Genomic DNA, 18,776 nt, shown 5'->3' with positions numbered 1-18,776 from the left:
TTTGTTTAGGATTGTTCATTGACCGTTTTCCAGTGCTCCAGGAAGACTTGGTCAGGGATGGGGAGGGACAGTTATGAGTTATCTATTTCATTCCAGTATGATTTAGGGGCTACTTTAGTTCTATAATAAGAGGCTACTCGGGGATTGGTTTGGTTGTTGATATCTCTTTCCAGAATATGGTGAATTATAGGAGTAGGTGGTCTGACCAAGGTACTTTGGATAGGGAATTAAATTCTAAGTAGCCTGTGCTTTTTGCTGAAATGGAGGAGGCGAGTAGATCTAACTGACGGCCCTTTTCGTGTGTGGGTTGTTGAAACGAGGGCTTGAGGTCTAGCTCATTTAAGAGGTCGAGGAATTTTGGGGCTTGAGAGTTTGAGGTTGAGTCTAGGTGGAGGTTGAGTTCTCCTATGATGAAAGTGGGAGTCATATTGTACCGTGGTTCTTGAGATGAGGTCTGAGAACTGTGGTTCAGCTTTTAGCCACTTTACAGGAGGGATGTAGAAGAGTATGCAACAGATGGGGCGTTGGGAAGAGCCACTGTTTATGTCTACCATTAGTGGTTCTAGTGAAGTGAGAGTTATGGATTCTATGATTTTGATGTGAAAAGATGATTTGTGCAATATCACCAGTTCTCAATAGGTGGGCGATTTTGTAATTTACTGGGCAGAGAAGTTGTAATCTGGGGTCATCTTGGATTGGTATTCATGTTTCAGTTGGGAATAGAAAGCCGGGTTGTAATTTATCGAGCAGATCTTTAATGATTTCAGTCTTGTTGACCACCTAATCCCATGTTAACATATCCACATGGGACTAAGGTGATTAAGAGTTTATTAGTGTAAGGGGTTGGGATTCTTACTAGGTTGTCCGGGTTTGGTTTAATGATGCGATTGTGGCATGGTGTTTCGGAGTCTGGGGGACTCAGTTGGCGTTGGGATTACCCAGCGCATGTGGTCGGCGTAGCTTATCATATGGTGACTCCATGATAGGACTCTGTGTACTGAGGGGCCATCTGAGCTACTGTTGGGAGGGGCTTTGGTTAATCTGGTGCTGAGATACCAACTCATTTTGGTATGTCCACTGTAGAAGGTAGATTGGGTGGGTGTTGTATATGTATTTGCGTGAACGCACATTCAGAGATTAGTACCCTATAACAGGTAAGTTTGGTTAGGCGTTGGAACTGTATGTGAGCTGGCTCATGTACCAAGGTTGTTATAGTCGGTGGTGTGATTAGTTGCTATAACTGTGTCTGTTTCGGGCACCGTGAGTGACATTTTATTACCTTGTTTCCTGCAACCTTTTGGTTTGGGTGCAAGGAAATCACTTATAACATGGCACCATGCCCCCCAGAACATCCTGTTTCTCCTGTCTCCCTGTGGTCCATGGCAGAAGAACTTCCTGATGCATGTCCGACTCCCTGCTGCGGACAAGGAGGGGTTTCTGGAGGGGTGCCAGGTGCTTGGAACTCATTTAAGGTGCCATGCCTCCAGACCCTCCCCTTTTTCCGTCTCCCTGTGGCCCATGGTGGGAGAACTTCCTATTGTAGTGGAGAAAGAGGGGATCTAGAGGGAGTCTCTGTGCCTGGCACTCCCTCGCTACACTTTTTTTTATAGTTCTTCTGGTTGTGTTACTCAGTAGTGGGACCTGAAATATGGGTCGTCGTGATCTACAGACATTTGGTGACTGTGCGTCATGGCAGGGTCGTTCCTCCAGTCTGCATCAGCCGGGGTGGAGGGTGGGGAGGGTGTCATAAATAGCTGGTTGGCACGGCTGGGTGAGCTGTGTCTGGTGCTGGACACCTTTGCTCCATGGCAGGGACCTGGCCCACTGGCAATTGACGATAGCCTTGCTGGTCCTTAGGCGGGCGGAGGAGACATTGTTTGAGAGCTGCCCCTACTTGGTTTGGGTGTTTGTAATTATTTGTCTTTGGTTTAATAAAGCTGCAACAAGCAAAAAAACAAAAGGAATTGACCCGAAAATATCCACAAAGAGGAAAATCCAGAGAAAATAAAAAAAAAAAACCAACTCTGTGGAGTGACGATGTTCCTAAATGGACTTTATTTGAAAGTGTCAAAGTTCCAAAGGTCCACTGAAATCATCCACATAAAATAATTCCATCCACATAAAAATAAATCATCCACATAAGAGCCTTAAAGGACCTAGTCCGCTAGGGATACAGGACCCAACACGGTCCGCGTTTCGACAAAAAGTCTTCTAACCAAAATAAAAAACTCTGTGGAGTGACGATGTTCCGAAATGGACTTTATTTGAAAGTGTCAAAGTTCCAAAGGTCCACTGAAATCATCCACATAAAATAATTCCATCCACATAAAAATAAATCATCCACATAAGAGCCTTAAAGGACCTAGTCCGCTAGGGATACAGGACCCAACACGGTCCGCGTTTCGACAAAAAGTCTTCTTCAGGGGTCCCTGGGGGTCCTATAAAGGTGAATACGTGGGAAGCAATTGTGTGGTGAGCTGGAAGTGAGACACTGCTTGCATTTACAATAGAAAGGGATGATTTAGGAACATCGTCACTCCACAGAGTTTTCTTTTAATAAAGCTGCAGCCAGTTTGTTTTTAGATCAATATGCTGTTAATCCTGTGTTATTTCTTGATCTATGACGTTCCCCCATCCTTTCTAAATGGGAAGGGGAGAGGAGTGGGAGGTCTTTATTCATGCCTGGTTTGGGGATGGGATGGAGGCCTGTGTTATATCCCTTTTCCTCCCCGTTTCTGTCTCATCTCCCTGTGCTGGCGAGGTTTGCATAATTTCCCAGATGCTGCCGTTTCTACTTGTTTCATTATTCCCCCCCACCCCCCACCCCAGAGCACCACACGCATCTTATTATCACAGATGTAATTAAATAGATGCCAAAAACAAGGCTCAGTCTTGGGTATCCCATGGCAGCATCTGCACCTCAGCATGGATCAGGCTCTGAGGCCGTTTTTATGGGCTTTCTCTCCCCGTGCTCTTCTCATACCTCACATTGTTCTGCGAGTTTTTAATTAAATGGAACAGTATCCCTTTGGCTGTGAATCGCATGCCATTTCAGTGCAAATTCTCAGGGTTTGCCTGTGGTTAGACAGATTCTTTTCCTCACCCGCCGTGGGAAGGCACCGGTGATTCAGCGCCTGCCAGGTAGTGAGGGCCCATGTGGCAGCGGTGAGACTATTCAGGCAGAACGCTTTTAGATGGGGTAATAAAGAAGAGGTCAGGATCCAGAGCCCCCCCCCCCACCACCACTTTGGAGAGAGTAGTTTGCTAAATAAGTAGAATTTCTGCCCCCCCCCCCCCTTTAAATCCTATGACCTGGAGTTTGTAGTCGTTCCAGCGTTCCATTGTCTCAGGTCCAGTGCCATTGTGACATCGTCGGGCATTGTCAAAGCCTCCTTCCAATTGGCCAATGACAACAATGGCCCTTTGAGCCTTACGTCATCAAGACACAAACGCAAGTTCAAAGCCTTTGGCCCTGGGCCCTTATCTAATCAGTTATGGGTCTTTTTTTTTCTTCTTCTTCACACTTTTCTGTGTTGTTGCAAGGACCTTTGACTTTATTGTCTACTTGAACTTGTCAACGATAAGCTATTTTGCTGCCAGCTGTTAAATCATTTTATTGCTTTGTGTGAGTTCATGTCTTGGTAACTTTCACGCTCCACACGTACAAAGAAGTGTTATCTTCAATTCCCAATGGCTTTTTTTGGGATACAAATCTGACAGTCGGGCTGCTGCATACCTCAGTTTCTCTGTGGGGGTGTCGAGAGCCATGGGGGTAAAAATCATACCAGAATTCCAGGAGGCCTGAGACAGGTGAGGAGCAGATGGCCCTCACTCTTTGTGCAACTTATGGATTCTTCCAGCTCCAGGACATCGCTGGTTATCCAAACCAGTTCATCTTGTCTTTTTCCCCATGAATAGAGGTGGAGTTTGCCTGCTGATTTGTAGGGGGGGAGAAGGTCACAGGGCAAGGCAGTCAAGTTGGGGGAAGGGACCAATTCAGCATTAGTTCCTGCAGCTTTTGGGGGAGGGGGAACTACTACCTCCTTTGTCCACTCCAAAGTAAGCCTATGATTCCACGCATGCCTATATCACCCTAGGACACCCAAAGAAATACTTCTTTATGGGCCTCTCTGATCTGTGATTACCCAAAAAATTCTGAACAACCAGCACGAATGCTGTTACTCCGGAATAGCAGACAGTGCAGCACACACGAGGTGCCCATCTTGTTCGCCAACTTTACAGCCAAAATACACTCCTCCCTCCGTATTCGCGGTGGTTAGGGGAGGGACATAACCGCAAATAACTTTATATATGTTATTCGTGGTTTTTTGTAACAGCCACTGTTATTACGGTTCATAGACAACCCCGCGAAAGACAAAGGCGCGCGCCGAAGAAAATTACAATTTTTAGGGGCTCCGACGGGGTTTTTTGTTGGGGAGCCCCCCCAGTTTACTTAATAGAGATCGCGCTGGTGTTATGGGGGGTTTGGGGGGTTGTAACCCTCCACATTTTACTGTAAACTTAACTTTTTCCCTACAAACAGGGAAAAAGTGAAGTTTTCAGTAAAATGTGGGGGGTTACAACCCCCCAAACCCCCCACAACGCCCACACAACGCGGCGCGATCTCTATTAAGTAAAGTGGGGGGGGGGTTCACCCCCCCACACACCCCCCGTCGGAGCCCTAAAAACAGTAATTTTCTGTGGTGCGCACCTCCGCGCTGCGCTCGCCTTTGTCCCGGCACGCTTTTGACCTGACACCGTTATAACTATTGAAACCATGAATAACAAACAATGGTTCCTGAAGGAGAGGCAATATCAGTGAAGCAGCGTTTTTTTCTGTGCACGCTGGGAAGCAGCGATTTTGGGGGTGAAAACATGGAAGCAGCGATTTTCTGAGTGAAAGCTGATAAGCGCCAAACTTTTTTTTATCGGTGCAGTACAGGTACTTTACTCAGGGCGTAATTTTGGGGGGAGGAGTCAGCATGCGAAAAATCGCAAATAAGCGAAACCGCAAGTGCTGAAACCGCGAATACGGAGGGAGAAGTGTAATGCTTGTATGCACTTTGAAGTCTGCCGGACAGATTCTTTCGCCGATCGTGTGCAGTAAATTGTCCGCAGACATAACAGAAATTATCGGGATGGTTAACCCAACCTCGTTCTGTTCATAATAATTATAATATCTTAGACAAAACCAAACAAAATATAAAAATTCACAGGTAGAAAAAGCAGCGCAATCACTTTTTAGTGTAAACTTTCAAATTTCTGGCATATGTGATCGATGAGCTGTCCTAAAATACAGAAACAGCAAAAAATACCGACGCTTCACGGTAACGTTATTTGACGAAAATGATATAAACACAAACTGACGCATAACTTAAAAACAGGATGTGATAGATGAAAACTGTTTTCAGATTTAGAGTCAGCATGTGGCCCTTGTTAAGGTACAGGTGACAGAACTCCAGTAGCAAAATGCTTGTTGACCAGTGTAATTGATCTGGTGTCCATAGAGATTTTGCTGCCTAGTGTTTTATAAGCATTATCTATCACACCAGGTAGAAACCTAGTGTATGCTTTATAGCTGTCAAACCCCCCCCCCCAAAAAAAAAAAACAAAACAAAAAACCCTGCCTCTCAGGAAAAAGTGAAAATCATACTGACGTCCACATAAACCAGTGGTTTCAAACTCGCGGCCCGGGGGCCACATGCGGCCCACCAGGTACTATTTTGAGGCCCTCAGTATGTTTATCATAGTCACAAAAGTAAAATAAAACAGTTTCTTGATCATATGTCTCTTTAGATATAAATTACAATATTATTATTAAGACTTAGCCAAAAGGAAAGATTTATAAATTATAGTTTTACCTCATGCAAAATTGTCATTTCTTTAATAAGACATTAACTGTTTTTTTTTTCTTTTTCTGTGGCCCTCCAAGTACCTTTCCATTGCAAATGCAAGCCGTGTCTCACTTCCGGCTCACCACACAATTGTTTCCCACGTATTCACCTTTATAGGACCCCCAGGGACCCCTGAAGAAGACTTTTTGTCGAAACGCGGACCGTGTTGGGTCCTGTATCCCTAGCGGACTAGGTCCTTTAAGGCTCTTATGTGGATGATTTACTTTTATGTGGATGGAATTATTTTATGTGGATGATTTCAGTGGACCTTTGGAACTTTGACACTTTCAAATAAAGTCCATTTAGGAACTTCGTCACTCCACAGAGTTGTTTTTTGTTTTCTCTGGATTTTCTTCTTTGTGGATATTTTGGGGTCAATTCCTTTTGTTTTATGCCCTCCAAGTACCTACAATTTCAAAATGTGGCCCTGCAAAGGGTTTCAGTTGGAGACCACTGATGTAAGCGTATGTAATGGCTCCTACATATATTTGTGTCAGTTCAAGCGTATTGTAGCATTTCCTGTCTCAGCAGGCCAAGATAAAGCCCCCAATGGCGTATTGCTCAGTTGGGCCTGCTCAGTCTGTAGCCAGGACTCTGTATCCATTCTGATAACATTTTCAATGATAGCATGCAAATTGAGATACTCCCTTGCCACCCGATAGGCGACGTGGATATAGTACCTCATGTTGCGCCCTAGGTGGTTTCTTTTTCCAGATATAATGGAAAGTAATACTATGCTCCCCTCTTCTGTTAAACTGCACTAGCCGTTTTTACCGCAGAGAGCCGCGCTGAATGGCTCGCGCTGCTCCCGACGCTCATAGGAACTCTGCGAGCGTCGGGAGCAGCGTGGGCCATTCAGCGCGGCTCCCCACGCTAGAAACGGCTAGCTCAGTTTCATAGAAGAGGCCCTATGTTTGGAAAAGCGACTTGCGAGGCGAAGAGTGGCCTAGTGGTAGAGCCGCTGCCTCCGCACCCAGAGGTTGTGAGATCAAATCCCAGGCCTGGAATCCGCAAGTGGCACCTGCCATGGCAGGCATTTGCCACTTGTCAATCACCAGACCTGCAGCTCCCAAGGACCCCAGGCACCAGAAATTTAGACCAGGGTTTCACCGGCCTACATTTCCGGCCCTAGGGTCCTTCCTGAATCGCGGCTAGCATTGCCTAGTGACGTTGGAGCCTGGCACAACCCCAAACACGCCCATCTCTGGGCTTGGACGTCACTAGGCAACGTTAAGCACCATGGACCTAGGTGCCGGTCCGGGAGGCTGCCTAGCATTGCCTAATTTTTTCTTTTGATTGTTTTTTTAATGGCGCAACCAATTACCGTGCCCTTTAGAACCAATTAAAACTTTAAGTTAGTACCTGAACAAATTCTTGTAAACTGTTCTGAGCTCCCCTGGAAGAACGGTAAAGAAATTTGAATAAAATGGGTTTTTCTTTTAGTTGTAAATTTACTAAGTTTTTGAAATAACATTGAAGTTAATGTTTGTGGGTAGTAATAAAGGTATTATTAAATGGACATGTGATATGGGTCAGCAGATTATGATCACCAGCCCAGATGTTCTTAGTTTATTTATTTATTCAGTTTTCTATACTGTTCTCCCAGAAAAACTCTGAATGGTTTTACATGAATTTATTAAGGTACTCAGGTATTTTTCCCTCTCTGTCCTGGGGGGCTCACAATCTATCTAATGTACCTGGGGCAATGGGGGGGATTAAGTGACTTGCCCAGGGTCACGAGGAGCAGCGTGGGTTTGAACCCACAACCTCCAGGGTGCCGAGGCTGTAGCTTTAACCACTGCACCACTCTAGAAATCAAAATGTAGCAAAAATGAGCCAAGTAAAGGTCAATGAAGCCATTGTGACATCACTAATGAGGTTGGCTCTTATTGGTGGAATGAGGCATTATGATGTCACAATATCAGCTCTGGTTATCAAGGGCTGAAACTTGTCGCACTATTTATTCAGGTACTCAAGCATTTTTTTCCTGTCTGTCCTGGGGGGCTCACAATCTGTCTAATGTACCTGGGGCAATGGGGGGGATTAAGTGACTTGCCCAGGGTCACAAGGAGCAGCGGGAGTTTGAACCCACAACCCCAGGGTGCTGAGGCTGTAGCTTTAACCACTGCACCACACTCTCCCCACTTAGCAGCCTCTTTTCCTAACCTATCATTTTGTGCCTAGTGGTGCACCTCCAGAGGTGCCAGCTGTTTACTGATCGGAGCTACTTCTACTTGGTATTAGGTGGAAGTAGCATGCAGCTCTAGAGGGGAGATATGAATTCAGACCGGGTGACTTAGCTGATGTAATAGGTGCCTTTCTGCTGCTACTGGGCGGTGAGCCAGAGGGCAGGATTCTAAGCCAAGGCCGTCCTAATCCTCGATGATAAGGAACGGAGGTCACGTAGTCGTGGTGCAGGTATGCACCTAGAGCGAGAGTGTAAATACATGAAGAAGTGCACGACCTCACTGGAGGTAAACATCTGCGTTGTGCTCCAGATAGCTGCAAAGTGTGCTTTGTGGAACCTCCTGCTTCTCTCTTCTGTCCAAGCATCGGCACACCACCATTGGATAGGAGGGTGCAATAGGTGTTTAAGCAAACGCCTTCACTGGGTCCAGGGAGCAGGAATTTAGGTTCATCTTACCACCCTCATTTATCTAGAAAAATTGTCTTCTATACAATTGGAGGTGGTTGCATGCCTCCTTTTGAAGGACCAGGTGAAATATGAGGCTCTAAAGTTGAAAGGGGATCGATTCCGTACAAACGTAAGGAAGTTCTTCTTCACTCAGAGAGTGGTAGAAAACTGGAACGCTCTCCCGGAGTCTGTTATAGGGGAAAACACCCTCCAGGGTTTCAAGACAAAGTTGGACAAGTTCATGCCAAACTGGAACGTACACAGGTGAGGCTGGACTCATTTAGAGCACTAGCCTTTGACCTGGGAGCCGCCGGGCAAAATGGACCACTGGTCTGACCCAGAAGCGGCATTTCTTATGTTCATCTCGCATTCCTATTAAGAGACTGGGGAAAGAGTATCACTGTAGCACCTGAGCCCGTGGAGCCCTGTCACAAAACAGAGCTGGAATGGAAGATGGCAAGGTGAGGCTGGACAAATTCACCCAGGTTCTCTGATGCGTCCACTCCGATAATCCTGGGAGCCAGTAGACAGTCATTAACCAAAAACGAACAGAAAACCGCTTTAACTCAGTCAATTTACCAAAAATGAAAACTAACGTAAAAACTGCGAATGATTGTCCCTGTGCAATTTAATATCACTGAATCGGGCATGAGGCTACCCCCAGGGCATGTCCATTTTCAGCTCATGGCTGGGTTTTCGGCAGAGATTCGGTGGATTCGAGCAGTGGTGTTCTGGTCAATTTTAACAATGGGCTCGCTCTCCAGGCATAGCCAGCCCTGCAGTTTTGTTTTTTTTTTTTTTTTTGGGGGGGGGGCATGCAGGCGCCCTGCAGTTTTTATTTTTTTTTGGGGGGGTATGCAGATGCCCTGCAGTTTTGGGGTGTTTTTTTGGGGGGGCATGCAGATACCCTGCAGTTTTGGGGTGTTTTTTTTTGGGGGGGGGGCATGCAGACGCACTAGGCATACCTTTGCTAGCTGGGATGCTGAGCCCCGCCAGCCAAATAAATGGACTGCCGCCACTCCCCACTGCTTGTTTCTGGTTCTGAGTATGCCGGGACCACTTGTACAAACTCAGAGCATATGTAAGAAGTCCATTCATGCTTCTCGGAGGGGGGGGGGGAGGGCGGTGAGAGCAGTCCATTTATTTCCCTGGCAGGCCTCGGTATCCCTGCAAGCAAAGTAAAAGGGAATTCAGGAGGGGTCCCAAGCCCAAATTTTGGGAGTTGGGTGTTACAGTAGCCCCAGGGGGGGGGGAGGGGGGTCTACTTTAACAACCAACTCCCAAAATTCTTAAAAACAACAACAAAAAAAAGGCTCTCGCAAGCCTGTGAGACAAGGAACCGTGATTTTTTTTCCCTTAATAATTATCGATGAGTAGTCTGAGGCCCATTGATGCGTATAAAGGGCAAAATCTGGATCTGGACTGAGGCACAATTAATTAATCAATCTATTTACGTATTTATTTGGTAGACGAACGATCCCAGAGCTTCCAAGTTACCCAATTCCAAGAGGGAGGTTTTAGGTCACTTCTGGCTTTCTGATAATCCTGTCCTGATGCATTATGGGGCCTGCGGCATGGATTTCAGTGGGCAGGAGCAGGCTCTAAGGGCAATGGCGGTTTGAGCTGGCGTTAGTTCTAGCCGCGTAGCACGGGTTGGCGCTAAAAACGCTATCGCAGCTTACTAAAAGGAGCCCTAAGTGTAAGTTCAAAACTAGGACTGGCCGAAAAAGTCTCCCTCCTGGAACTGGGTCCCTTGACAGCTCTATGATCTCTACCCCTTGCTCGGCGGGTTGCTAAAGAGCATCCGACATCCAGTGACACGCACAGCGTTCAACGAGCATCTGTGAGAAGCAAAATCGATGGCGGCCCCCCCTCACCCGGGGAGTTTCCCCAATTTTCAAGACTCGGCATGAGGATAAGGCAACCAGGGACATTTGCGCCAAAAGAAAGTAATGTACGGAACTGAACTTGCAGTCTGTACGTGTTCGTCCCCCCATCTCCCTCCCTCGGCCTATGCACACCAGTGGGAACACCTTGCCTAAGTATGTACAAACTTGAGACAGCTAAATTGGTCTCTCCCCATACAAATGGCCTTAGAATGACTTGGTTAGGGTTTACAGAGTCCTGGGTAGAGTGGGGATTAAGACTGAGGTCATATACTCGCGAAAAGCCAATGACAGATGAGATGTCTGAGAGTCAACTGAAAATGAAGCCGTTCCAGGCAACAAACTCAAGTAAATAAACGTTGCAGCCACAGATTCCTCAGCAAGCTCTCGGAGCAGTTCTCCATAAACTGCTGGGGACCCACCATTTGCCAAGACCCCCGGGCTCAGCCCAGCAAGTCGGAGGCCGCTGTATGCACGTCTTCCTGTCCTCCTTCCTCCCTGGCTAAATTTAGCCCCTCTCAGTAAGCGCTGGGGGTCGTGTGCTGCTGTTCCACAGTCTAGTAGAGGACCTCCAGCATCTGGAAATCGCCTCCCTTCCCCCAGCTCCAAACCAAACAGGAACCTGAGACTGAGACCTGTGCTGGAGAATAGCTCTCTGACAGCCAAAGGAATTGGTTTCTGGTTTCAAACATGCCATTATAGTATTAGAGAATTTGTGGAGCCAGGGGAGGAATATTAAAACTCCACTTCCTGCAGCCAGGGAGGGAGTGGAAAGGCTGGGAAACCAGAGGCCAGCAGTTTACGTTCTCCTCAGTTGCCTTCTGAGTTATGGACCAAACTCGTTACCTCGTCAGGAAAGAGAGCAGTGAGGGAAGGATAATTCTAATGCTAAATTAATAAGATGTAAGACTTTTCATCCTCCTTCTAGTCCAACCAAACCAGAGTTAATCCCAGTTTTGGGTGTACATGAAACCGGTTGCAAACAGAGCCGGCGTTTAACTAGGTGCGAGATCTGGTGGGGCTGCAAGAATAAGGAGTTGCTTTGGGTGTCTCTTGCATAGGCCCCGGAGCAGTGGTGGAGGAGGAATGCTTTTCTCACCCATACCTGCTTTGTATTTATTTTAAAAATTTCTATACCGTTTTTTTCCAAAACAGTTTACAGAAAGTTACATGTACATAAAATATTAGAAGTCGAAACAAAATAAGAGCGAAAGAGACAGATTCAGTCTTTACATTAGATCCATTGCTCAACCACGTTTATGAAGTGATTCACCTATTACGAATGCCAAAAACAAGGAAAGGATTGCAGGAGGGAACGTACAAGGTACAGGAATCTTTATTAAAAACCATACAAAATTGTAATCCTTAAAAAAAATGACTCTAATATACATGGAGCATGGACCCAACACGGTCCGTGTTTCGGAGAAACGCTCCTTCCTCAGGGGTCCTATTGAGGAAATGGGAGAAAGTTTATGGCAGGGCTGCCCAAGTCCGGTCCTCGAGATCTACTGGCAGGCCAGGTTTTCAGGATATCCACAATGAATATGCACGAGAGAGATTTGCATACCAAGAAGGCAGTGCAGGCAAATCTCTCTCGTGCATATTCATTGCGGATATCTTGAAAACCTGGCCTGCCAGTAGATCTTGAGGACCGGACTTAGGCAGCCCTGGTTTATGGAATGTGGTGGCTAGGAACATAACACCACGAATTATGTGAAGGAAATGAACCTGGACCAGCGAAAGAAGAGTGGAGAATCCCTGCTTGCGATTAAATTAAAGTTACCAGAAGAGTTCGAATAACTGCTTCTGAAATTGCACAAACACAGGAGGACTGTTGGGAGGACCGGGCTGGGTTCCAGGACTTTAAACTGGAAAGTTTGTCTTTTTGTTTTTGATGAAAACACGTTTGTTTTTGTGGAGTTTTTGATTTCATGGCGACACCAGAAAGTATTTCTTCACAGAGAGAGTGGTTGATCATTGGAACAAGCTTCCAGTGTAGGTGATCGAGGCAGACAGCGTGCCAGACTTTAAGAATAAATGGGATACCCATGTGGGATCCCTACGAGGGTCAAAATAAGGAAATTGGGTCATTAGGGCATAGACAGGGGGTGGGTAAGCAGAGTGGGCAGACTTGATGGGCTGAAGCCCTTTTCTGCCGTCATCTTCTATGTTTCTAATTGTGGGGCAGGGGATTTAAACCACCCAGATCTTTAAGGGTAGAAAGAATCTCATGCTCAGGGTGGTAGAGCTGAACGCACCCTGAGATTTGCTCCCGAGACAAGCTGTGGAAAAATTGCCTGAATTGTAAAATGGATGAAGCATGGTGGGCTAAGAGTGAAAGTTTTGCAGTGCACCAAAATATAAGGAAGAAAATAAAGAAATAATTCACACGGAACACTTTTTTTGACATTTTTATCTGATGCAGACACCCCCCCTCTACCCTCCATGCCTCGCTCAACCGCTCGGCCGAGGTTTGGATGACCTGGGTCAGGCCTCTGGCTAATCCAGTCCAGGCCTTACCCCGATCACTGTTTGTAGTGGGTGAAGAGTCTGGGGAACTGGGTTCAGTTCTTATTGTGGCTCCTTGTAACTGTGGGGGGGGGGGGGGCAAATCAATTAAACTTCCGTTACCCCAGGTACAAAAGCTGAAATTGTGTGTAAAGTGCTTTGGTTGTACCAATGACCCTGTAATTCAGATTTCAGCTCATGGCCCCTCGGTTCCACCTCTGTCTCTTTTGCTCAGTCCCTAAAAATATCAGATCGTGTGCCCTGGTTCTAACTCTGCCCTTCCTCATTGACTGAATCCCTTCTGATATTAGCTCCAATGTGCCCTGGTTCTACCTCATGTCTGATTTGCTCAAAATAGGTAGAGGAGCGCAGTTTACACGATTGCTTTGCCCCCGTGCTGCCCTTTGTGTATTGTGAACCTTCTGGTTGGGGGTACGGTGAATCTCTTTTTCAGCTGTTTGTCATCATATAAGAGTTCTAGGTATATTTCCCTTGTTCTCTTCCAACTTTTCTTATTCTGTTCCTTTTTTTTCCCGTGTCTAGTGCAGTGTATCAGAAACTGTGTGCCTCCTGAGATTTTCCGAGTGCGCCTGCCAGGTGACCGATTTGCTGAAGGCCCTTCTCTCTAGCGTCCTCTGGCTTCCCCCCGGCCTCCCGGTCTCACCTTTTAAAGCTACAGCAGCCTACAGAGGATCACCGGTAGGTAAAATGATTTTATTTTCAATATAGTGACTGAATTGTGTCAGTTTTGAGAATTTATACCTGCTGTGTATATTGTGTGTACATGAAAAATGAATGGAAAAAAATTGCATTACAATTAGTAAAGGGGATCTGGGGCAGAGCTTGGGTGGGCGTAGGGTGATCTGTGGTTGGGTACTCAGTTGATATTTGTTAGACTTAGGGGGTATTTAGCTTGAGAAACACTGCTGTAGGCAATAGAGGTCTGCATGAGAACGGGGATCACAGGAATCCCGTGGGTTCCACGGGACTCCCCCCTAACCCACGGGACTCCCATGGGGACCCCCCTCTGGCCCACGGGACTTCCACGGGGACTCCCCTCTAGCCAACGGGACTCCCACAGGGATGGAAGGCTTTGGAAGCAGGGTTCATCCATATAATATAATGGACACGTCAGCCTTAGTAAAAGAGGGGGGTTTATAAGTTACCTGAACAGAAAACAAAAAAAGGGTTCCACCAAAGAGATTTCACAAGGAAAACAGCAGCACAAACACAAAAGAAACTCTGGAATTGATGATCCTGTCAGAGGAATTGCTGCTTTTTATGGGGACGGGCTGGGATGGAGGTAATTCCTTGCGGGGATGGAGAGGATCCTGGTGGGGATGAGTGGGGACGGAGAGGATCCTGGCGGGGACGGAGAGGATCCTGGTGGGGATGGGGGGGGACGGGTGGGATTTCTGTCCCCCGCGCAACTCTCTAGTAGGCAATCGGCTGGTGCCAGTGCCTCTCCTTCTCTCCGGCACCCCCTACTGGCGTCTCAGGGCACATGCGCGGACGTCGACGTGATGATGTCATCACGGCGACGTCCGTGCACTTCAAGCCGTGACCACTACCTTTAATGTGCCCCGGCTCGAGAAAGTTTGAGACGCACTGGTCTAGTGGTGTGTTGTAACCGCTGTGGCTGAATTCTCATGAAGGTGGCATATGGAGTATTGTAATTAATTCATTCTTACTTGTGGCGGGAATGGTGAGGATTAGTTCACGTAACATAATTGAAATTACGACCCCAAAAGGCAACCTGATAAGCCAGTATTCGGTTTAAAAAATCTTTTAAACTGGCAACCCTTTTACTGATGGAAATTCAAATAATTTAGAGCAGGGGTGGCCAACCAGCGGCCCAGTGAAATATTTTGTGCGGCCCCGGTCGAGGGCGATGCTGCCCCCGGGTGTTTACCGTCTTGCTGGCTCCCTCCTCTGTGTTGCTGTAGTGTTTGCACGTTTGTGAAACATAGAAGAAACATAGAAGATGACGGCAGAAAAGAGCTACAGCCCATCAAGTCTGCCCACTCTGCTTACCCACCCCTTGTCTATGCCCTAATGACCCAATTTCCCTATCATGACCCTCGTGCCCTGTGGGGCCCCAGAAACATTTTTTTCAGCCAATGCGGCCCAGGGAAGCCAAAAGGTTGGACACCCCTGATCTAGAGCCTTGTACAGAATGCAAACTTAAAATGATCCCGAAGATAAATTGGAACCAGACCATTTATTCTCTTATAACATGTGCAGCCAAACTTAAAAAGTACTCTGGCCTCTATCTGCAGCCAGTGTAAATGTCTGTAATCCGAAATATGATTGAATTTATTGAAGTTGAATATCAATCTGACGGTTGAATTTCGGTTGATCTGCATCCTTTTGATGTTCTTGATACTGGTAGCTAAATATATCAGGTTACAATAGTCTTACCTATTCCTGTAGACTTTAGGGGCGACAACCAGGTTGTAAGTGAGCTCTGTTGACTGGACTAACATAATGTATCTTTGACCAGCTTTTGAGAGTTATCCTCTCCTCATCAGCTCAGTGTAGAAACAGTGCAGTTATGCCCCACTGATCTGCTGCTCAAATTTACTCCTACAGATTCATATTTTGCAGCCCAAAAGCATGACCTTGCATTTCTCAGCTAAAATTTAATGTGAAGAAATGCAAGGTCATGCATTTGGGCTGCAAAATCCAGAGAGGAAAGAAGAGCCGAGCTTGGGTGTGATGGTATGTGATGATCTTAAGGTGGCCAAGCAAGTTGAAAAGGTGACCGTGAAAGCTAGAAGGATGCTAGGGTGCATAGGGAGAGGTATGGCCAGTAGGAAAAAGGAAGTATTGATGCCCCTGTATAAGACTCTGGTGAGACCTCATTTTGAATATTGTGTACAATGCTGGAGGCCATAACTTGAAAAAGATATAAGCAGGTTGAAGTCAGTCCAGAGGAAGGCAACTTGAGATGGTGCGTGGTCTTCATCATAAAGCATACGGGGACAGACTAAAAGATCTCAATCTGTATACTTTTGGAGGAAAGGTGGGAGAGGGGAGATATGATAGACATTTAAATACCTATTTGGCGTAAATGCGCCCAAGTCGAGTCTCTTTCATTTGAAAGGAAGCTCTGGAATGAGAGGGCAAAGGATGAAGTTAAGAGCTGATAGGTTCAGGAGTAATCTAAGGAAATACTTTTTTTACAGAAAGGGTGGTAGATGCCGACCGTAAGAGGTGGTGGAGACAGAGACTGTGTCTGAATTCAAGAAGGCATAGGAGAGAGGAAGAGATAATGGTAACTGTGGATGGGCAGACTGGATGGGCCATTTGGTCTTTATCTGCCATCTTGTTTCTATGTTGTGTCAGATAAATAGGAGAAATTTTCCCAACGCTACAGAAGCGCTGAGAAGAGAAAGGGGTGGAAACACTATTTTGGTTTGTTTTCTCTGAATGACATTTCTGCTGGTGATGTTGCTGTGATACGACTCCCCCCTACCCCATCCCGCTAAATGCTGGGACCTTCACTTGAACATACACCCAGCTCCTTGCCTTGCTCTTCTGATTATAAACCTTTTTTTTTGCTCCTCAAGACAGGAGCCCTGCACCACTGGCAGGACCTTTTCCAGCCTGGGGGGAGAATGAATGAGGCTGCCTGGGGAGCAGTCTTTTCTTTCAACCCATTCACAGGCCCAGGGCTGGCTAATTCTGTCTTTGTCTGGCTCCAAAGCCTCTCCTATAATTCATGTAAGAGCGCTTTTCTTTTCAGACTGGTCGGGTTGGGTTCAATCTGGTCCTGTGTCTCTCTGCCATATTGTGTGTGTCTGTGGGAGGCCCTGCCTGTGAGGTGGATCTCTTTAGTCAGGGAATTTCATGCACTGAAATCTACCCCCTCCCCCAATCTGTCCTTTATATGAAGGAGCACAGAGCTCATCCTTCACATAGTGACACTCAGCAGAATGCAAGCAGGAGGTGAAGGGGCTCTTTCTGCAACTGACACGGGGCCTGAGCTCTGCATGCACCACTCCGTACCTTCCATTTCTGCATCTTTCTCTGGGCATCCACCCCAAAGATACCTTCAAGTATGCTTCAGGTCCTCTTTCTAACACACCCATTTTCACCCACTCAGTAAAGAATACTTTGTAGGGCCTAGTGACCGAACGGGTCATTGGGTACAAATTTTTGAACCTTCCTTGTCATTGCAACACCGAGCTGGGTCAAGACGCCAATAATACTCGCGGCGCCTACTCTGACAGAGGTCAGGTTGCTTATCTTCCTCTGTCCGGCTAAATCTTGTAAGCTCTCTGGGTGGAGATTCTGCGTGCTCAGGTCCTGAGATATATATACTTTCATCTGCGTCAGATCACCTGTTTCCACCCAAGCACTCGTTCAGGCCATCCTGGGTGATGCCACGCCCAATGCCAGCATGTCTGTGCTGAGAAGTGGGATTGGCACAAGGGTAAACCCCATTTCCCCCCTACAAACGTCCTGGGATGGCTACAATGTCTTCAGAAAGAGAGAGAGAGAGACAGAATGCATTGGAATGAGTTGGAAAATCAGAAAACATGGAGTCAGGGCAATGATGATCCACAAGGTCAATCAAGCACAGTGCATTAAGATGATGAGAAAAAAAAAAAAAAAGCCAAACATGAAGCAGCCAGGCTGGAAGCGCTTCTGATGGCTTCAATGTCAGCAGTGCACACATGTTGGTGGCAGCAGACCACTGTGCAGAAGACCACAAGGGCCTCAAAGTTACAGGGAAATACTTTAAAAACCAATAGGAGCAAATTTTTTTTTTCACTCAGAGAATAGTTAAGCTCTGGAACGCGTTGCCAGAGGATGTGGTAAGAGCGGATAGCGTAGCTGGTTTTAAGAAAGGTTTGGACAAGTTCCTGGAGGAAAAGCCCATAGTCTGTTATTGAGAAAGACACAGGGGGAAGCCACTGCTTGCCCTGGATCGGTAACATGGAATGTTGCTACTCTTTGGGTTTTGGCCAGGTACTAGTGGCCTGGATTGGCCACCATGAGAACGGGCTACTGGGCTTGATGACCCAGTAAGGCCATTCTTATGTTCTAAAGCAGGGGTCTCCAAAGTCCCTCCTCAAGGGCCGAATCCAGTCGGGTTTTCGGGATTTCCCCAATGAATATGCATGAGATCTGTGTGCATGTACTGCTTTCAATGCATATTCATTGGGAAAATCCCGAAAACCTAACTGGATTCGGCCCTCGAGGAGGGACTTTGGAGACCCCTGTTCTTAAGGGAAGACTAGTTGTGCTGGCTGTATACATTATTACAAAACTTGGGAGGGTGTGGCGGGGGGGGGGGGAGAGGGGGAAGCTGGGTGCAGGAACAAGTATGGACGTCTGTACGTTCATGTAGCCAACATGGTAAGAGGAACACAACATAAAGTGATTGGGGATAATAAATGATACCCTACAAAGCAGTCAGACTTGGAGAAAAATAACCAGGATATCGGGGTGGCCCGATGGGTCTTTGGTCGTCATCTACTCTGTTATTGTTTTACTTGCAGGGATTGGTTTTGACATCCCTTTCTTGAGCAGATGCATGCTAAACATGCCATGGTGACTCTTATTCTTAGAAAGCATTTGGGATAAGAAGTCCCTGCAGGGAGCAGCCATCTTTGTTCACGATCCTTCTCCCTCCGTTATTATGGTCAGGGCAGAGATGGGGGGGGGGGTGGGGGTGGGAAGGGAATATCAGTGTGGGACAGAGATGTTAGTCTTCTCCCACTGCCCACCCGTGTGTGTTACAGACTTAGGAGTCATTTTGAGAACTGGCCAGTTTCTCCTGTGCTATCTGTCCCCAAATATGCTGTCCCAGTGGGAGGGGGGGAGGGAAGGGATCCAATGACG

General features: G+C 46.8%; 1 long non-coding RNA gene across 1 annotated transcript in view; it reads left to right on the top strand.

Annotated features, from left to right (window-relative positions):
* The window catches only part of LOC117349837, a 93,955-nt gene that overhangs the window by 10,635 nt on the left and 64,544 nt on the right, over positions 1-18,776 (top strand). Inside the window, exon 2 of the long non-coding RNA XR_004537193.1 lies at positions 13,467-13,622. This is a non-coding gene — a long non-coding RNA (uncharacterized LOC117349837). The remainder of the gene's footprint in view (positions 1-13,466; positions 13,623-18,776) is intronic.

The sequence above is a fragment of the Geotrypetes seraphini genome, chromosome 16 (genome assembly GCF_902459505.1).
Source record: "Geotrypetes seraphini chromosome 16, aGeoSer1.1, whole genome shotgun sequence".
Lineage (NCBI taxonomy): Eukaryota > Metazoa > Chordata > Amphibia > Gymnophiona > Dermophiidae > Geotrypetes > Geotrypetes seraphini.
This window is presented reverse-complemented; position numbering and strand designations above follow the sequence as displayed.